Raw genomic sequence first — 6,252 nt, 5'->3', positions numbered from 1 at the left:
TAGCACTTGATGATGATTAAAATAAAACGGGGTGCAGGTCCTGGTGGCTGAGTGATTCCCAGGGCCCAGCAGAAAAGGGACCGAACTTCCAGAGCTTTGAAGAGGAAACACTCCAAATATGGACTCATTTTCTACTCCACCTTCATTGGCCAAGCAGCTGCTATGAACAAAGGCCACATCTCCTGATACCTGGCAAACAAATGCAGCATTATTCACAAATAAATCCAGAGGTACCTACAAGTGTATTTGGAGAAAAGTTCCGTGAGCAAGTTGAGGAGCGACTTTCCTTCTAGGAGACTGGAGAGATTGCACGGAAAAACTTAGACGTCATGAAAGAAGCCATGGTTCAGGCAGAAGAAGTGGCTGCTGAGATTACCAAGAAGCTGGAGAAAAAGGAGAAGAAGCGCTTGAAGAAGGAGAAGAAACGACTGGCTGCCTTTGCACTTGCATCCTCAGAAAACAATGGAACTCTTGAAGATCAGGGATGTGAGGAAACAGAAGAGAAACCCAAAAAGAAGAAAAAGAAAAAGTCCCAGGAGGCTCCACAGGAGAACGGAATGGAATATCAGTCCAGCACTGTTCTCGCTAAACCCAAGAAAAAGAAATCTCTGTCCAAGGAATTGGTCAACAGTGACTTTGAAGAGCCAACTGTATATGCAAAAGTCCCAAAGAGGAAGAAATCTTCCTCCAGAGAGGAACTGGCAGACCCTGAAGAGGTTGCAAACGGTGTTACAAAGAAAAAGAAGCAGCTTTCCAAGGAGGAGCCTGTCAGCAGTGGACCTGAGGCGGCCGTCGACAAGGGCATTAAGAAGAAGAAAAAAATAGCATTGCACAAAGCCTTCAGAATATCTAAATTACATACAATTTAAGAACTTAGAGCAATATTTCAAAATGGAATAGATAAGGTTATCTAATGGATAATAGCAAAAAAAAGGACATCTTTATATCTAAATGCATTTATTTTTAAATAGTATTTCCTTAACGTATTTGATTTGGCTTCAGTTCAACTTATTGCCATCAACTTGGAACAGATTCAGAGCTGACCTTCCAGGGAGTTTTCAGGAAGATGTGACCCACATGGAAGGAGATTGCCCATGTTTCTCCCTAAAAGCTACCAATAGATTCAAACTGTCAGAGAGATACCACTTTTGCTTAAGCAGTGCAATTCTCTAGCAACTCTGTCATTACAGCTCTCTTTTAGTTATTTAGCTTGTAATTGTTGTTATGTGCCATTGAGTCCTGTATAAAGGAGCTCAGAAGTCTGCCCTGTCCTGAGCCAGTCTCACTAACTCTGAAACATCTACTCCCATTGCCCCAGTTACTTTATCAGTCCATCTCATCTGAGGTCTTCCTCACCTGCACTGTCCCTTTACCCTGCCAAGCATGATGTCCTTCTCTGAGGACCGGTCCTTTCTGGCCACGTGCCCAAGATATGTGACACGAAGTTTCAAAATCCTTGCTTCCAAGGAGCAGCTTGATTTCATCCCCTCTAGGATAAATACGTTTGTTCACTTGACAGTCCATGATATGTTCAAGGCTCATTTCCAGCACCACAACTCAAAGGCATTGATTCTTATGCTGTTTTCTAAGTCACTGTCCAGCTCTCTGATACATAGCAAGTAATTGCAAAGACCATGGTCTGGATCAGGCACACCTCAGCACCTTGAAGAGGTCCTTGACAGCAGACTTTCCCAGTGCAGTTTATCTTTTGATTTTCTGACTGCTGGTACCAAAAGTGTTTGTTGTGGAGCTGAGCAAGCTGAAATTTCTAACAAAGGCACTATCTTCTCCATCCATCATGGTGCTGCCAGTTGGCCCAGTCTTTCTTGAGACATTGGAATTATCTTTTCTATAAAACTTTCTAACTCTCATTTATTCTTCAAACTTTCTGATATGCTTTGAATTTTTTATTAGAATAATGATTATTATGATGATTAAAATAAGATCTAGACTTTTCTCAAGTTTACTATTTTCATTATATAGTTTATGTAGAGATTATAATTAATATTCATAAATCAGAACACATATTTCCTTTGTAGGGCCATCTTAATGTTGAAACATCTGATATATTATGTATTCTGCAGTGATATTTCTTAATTAGCTAATTGGCCTATGTGACCTCTAATCTTAATATGTATGCCTTTTGAGTTTGACTCATAAATATTTTATCAGATTCATTAGCATTTAATACTTTTGGCAATTATGGTCTGAAATGATTAATTTCCCATCTTATCAGAGCAAATTTATTTTAATCTTGTTCAGTTTCTATAGATTGAGAAAAGTAATTTTAATTTATATCTTTTAAAAATGTTATATTCTGAAATTTAAATTGATCAATCTTTGATGTTCATATTTTTCAATTCAAATCATACTGAGGCTGAAAAGGTTAAATAATGTGTTTGGATATATATTAAAAAACAACGATCCACACATACATACACACATTTTCTCTCTGGGATGCTTTTACTAAGAGTTCCTGACAGCTCTGTACTCTACACCCTGTTTCACACTTCACAGTTTAATCTGATCACTGGGCCTCTTCTAAGAGGATGGTTACACTGTCTCCAAAATACTTATGACTAAGAAGTATGGAATACAGTTACTTGATCAACTAAATAGAGTCTTAATTGAGCCGATAAGAAAAAAAAAAAACCAACAAATCCAGAAAACCAAAAAAAAAACCAACCAAAAAACACCCAAGGATGATACAAAGGAATGCAGAAGCTATTAAATAATATAATTAATGTTAAATCAAGGGAAAATAATTAAGAAATGACTAGAGCTATACATTGACAAAGAAGTGCTAGAAATTCCTGTTGAATTCAGAGTGTATAGAATGAGGGGTAGAACTGCTGATGTTAGATGAACATTGACTGAAAACAGAGAATGCCAAAAAGATATTTACTCATATTTTTTGATGACGTAAATGCATTTAACTATGTAGATAATAGGAAATTATGGATTAAATTAATAAGAGAATAAGAAATCCAGAAAACCTAATAATACTCGTGGAAAAACCTGTACATAGACCAACTATCAGTTTTTTGAACGGATCAAGGAAATGCCACATGGTTGAAAATTAGAAAAGGTGTAAGCAAGACTTCTTTCCTTTAAGAGATATACCAACTGGCATGCTGATCAAAGAATGTGAATAACTGGACTAGACGAAGAAAAAGGAGGGTGAAGTTTCATCAACGTTGCTTGCAGAAAGTGGAGAGGACTTGACACATAGTGAAAAATAAGTACAGCCTTTAGTATCCATTACAACTCAACATAAAACAAAATTCTCACAATAAGCAACATCCTATCACTGGAAGCATGAAGTTGTCAGGGGTTTCATTTTAGCTGGAGCCACAAGCAAGACCCACTGCAGCAGCAGTCAAGAGAGCAAAAGAAATACTGCATTAGGCAACTTTGATGGCAAAGGTCTGTTTTAAGTTCTAAAGAGCAAGAATGCCACTTTAACGCTAACAAGTGCCTAATATTGTTGTCTAATGACATAATTGTGCTGTTGACTTGTCTGCGACCAGACCATGGTCTTTCAGTTACTTGCTATGTATCTGAGAGATGAAGAGTGAATACGGATGACAAGTAGAATTGATCCTTTTGAGTTGTTGTGCTGAAGAAGATTATTGAATATACCATGGACTACTACGAAAACAGGTTTGTCCTGCAGAAGGTGAAGCCAGGCTGATCCTTGGAGGCAAGGATTCTGAAGTTTCTTCTGACATAGTTTGGGCATGTTGTAAGGCGGGACCAGTCCTTGGAGAGAGGTGTCATGCTTGGGAGGATGGAGGGACAGCGCAGGAGAGGAAGACTTTCAATGAGATGGATTGATTCAGTCACTGGGGTAACGGGGATAGGATTGTCAGAGACCCCGAGATTGGCACAGGATAGAGGAGGTTTTAGGGTTGTTGTACACAGGGCTGCAATGAGTCACAGGCAACTTGACTGCATATAACAACAACAGAAAATATAAATGTTAAAGTCATTTTCTTTTTCTCCGTTTCTGTGCATTGCTCCACTTCAGCTGTTTTACACTATTTGCTTCTAATTCTGAGGTATTGTTTTCAACTAGCTCATGTGTAGGATGCTTCTTGCGATACCTGTTGCTCACTTCTTCTATACAGTTCTTGATCGTTGAGTGATTTACAACTCCCTCAAACTACTGTCCAGCATTTTCTCCCCGAGGCTATGGCAACACTTCCTTTGACTCAATGAGAAAAGCACATTCCATTCCATCTGGATTCTAGGAAAGGATTCCCATGTGTTCCTTATGATCACGGTTAAACTATCTCATCAACTCTCCTCTTTTCATTATGTACACCAGGAAATCATTTACCAGGAAGAAAAAAAAATCTTTAAACTTTAAAAATTGTTCCTTGAAACCTTCTATAAACCCAACAGTTTAACTTAACTAAGACTAACAGAATGCCTGCTTTGAATATTATGTTCTATTGAGAACTTTCTGAATAGATTTAAACTGATAACATCTTCTCAAAGAAAAAAACAACAACAACAAACAAATAGTAAATTTATGGTACTGGTGGACTAACAACTCAGAGAAGGAAGTTAAGGGTGTTGGTAGAGTTGAAGAAATGCATAATTGGAACAAGAGCAGCTTGGTGACAGCAGAGTCTGACCTCTACTGAGGACTCAAAGGTGAAGACTGTCCCCATCAACATCTACAGTTTAAAACTGATCCCCACAAGATCAAATATGACCCTCCATTCTGCTGCACCTACTTCTACTAATTTCTAGGTCCCCAATTTGTGCAAATGTTCATAAAGACTTTACAGAGTCTCTTTTTACTCACAGATGTGAGGTTTTATTAGGAAGACAGGTTAGAGGAAGGCAAAGTCCATCACACAGTGAAAGACCAAATTTAGTAAATAGTTGTCCCAAACAATTCCTTCATTAGTTCACAAAGCAAGATACCTCTGGTGCAGGAACCACTGGTCCTGTAGGTCACATGCTTCTTCCTCTTTTTTCCTTTTCTGGTGTTGTGGTTCCCAAATTCTGCCACTAAATACACACAACTTATGACCAAACCAGCCAGTTCCCTTGTCGATAGGCCAACACGCCATAGGAGGAAGAAATACCTTACACAGCTTTTGATGATGTAAATGGGACACATGCCCACAGCACAGGTGGAGATCATCCTCCAAGGTTGCTAAGGGCGGTGGGTGTTGCCTCAAAGATGCACTGAACTTACACATTCCCACCTGGCTCTGTGGTTGGATCTGAGGCAATGGGTAGAAAAGTCATCCTTAAAAATCCTAACACCAAAGAATATTTCAAGTTCAAGAAAGAAATTATTAAAATGGGAATCGGAAGATACTATGAAAATTGCACTAGCATGTAAAGAAGCCAAGAAAAATAGAAGAAATACTCAAGAAATTTCAAGGATCAGAAGCAATTTGGGGGTATATTATTTTATGCATTCCTTTCATCTTATTTTAATGCTTCTTGCATAATTCCATATTTGTTCACTATTTCTTCAATAAACTCAAGGTTTGAATTTGTTCTTCATTTCTTTCAGATTAAGAAATGTTGGCTGTGCTCTTCCCTTTTGGTTTTAGGACTCCAGCTTTTTGTACATTTTTTTTATAATATTTTGATTTATTTTCTCAGGTTGCCCTTTGGAGTCATCTGTTCAGCTAGCTAACTTATTGTGTTATTCCTGTTGACAATATTCATTGCAGAACATATACCAATTCAATTTCTACACCGTCCATCTACTGACATTCTTTGAATTGCAGAAGTATTTTCACATGTTTTCTCAGGTGGCCCTCTCTCATGCATGTACTCTCAGCTCCTTAAATTTGATTCAGTATTGACAGATCTTAAAGCAGTCTGTTGGTTAAAGTAGGCACTATTTATTAGTTGAGCTAAATTATTATCTCTTTTTAAGATGATTTCTGTGAATATTTTTAGCGTAAAGTTTAAAGATCATCTCTGAGCAATAGTTTCAAAGGTTTAGCCAATTTTCATGGCTTAAAAAATACTGGGTTCTTTGAGAATTTGAAGTTCCGTCCTACACTTTTTGCCCCCTTTTGATGATGAATAATGTAGATTTTGATGTTATGCCTAGCAAGGCACTTATTCCTATAGGCTATTACTCACATACTCCATTCCTTCCTCTCATTCCTGACTGTCTTTCTTCATCTGCTGTCCCTTATAAATAGAAACCAAGAGTTACTTTTAAAGGCTGATTGTTGGTGCTTGATATCACCAACACTACATAATGAG

At 37.9% G+C, this 6,252-nt stretch overlaps 1 pseudogene; it reads left to right on the top strand.

The window, feature by feature from the left end:
* Nucleotides 1-329: 329 nt before the first annotated feature.
* Nucleotides 330-869, top strand: LOC102868007 (annotated as a pseudogene).
* Nucleotides 870-6,252: the final 5,383 nt, after the last annotated feature.

This window comes from Elephantulus edwardii, unplaced genomic scaffold (genome assembly GCF_000299155.1).
Source record: "Elephantulus edwardii isolate Elephantulus edwardi_28Jun2011 unplaced genomic scaffold, EleEdw1.0 scaffold00004, whole genome shotgun sequence".
Lineage (NCBI taxonomy): Eukaryota > Metazoa > Chordata > Mammalia > Macroscelidea > Macroscelididae > Elephantulus > Elephantulus edwardii.
Note: the sequence above shows the minus strand (reverse complement) of the source record. Positions and strands in the feature narration are given on the sequence as shown.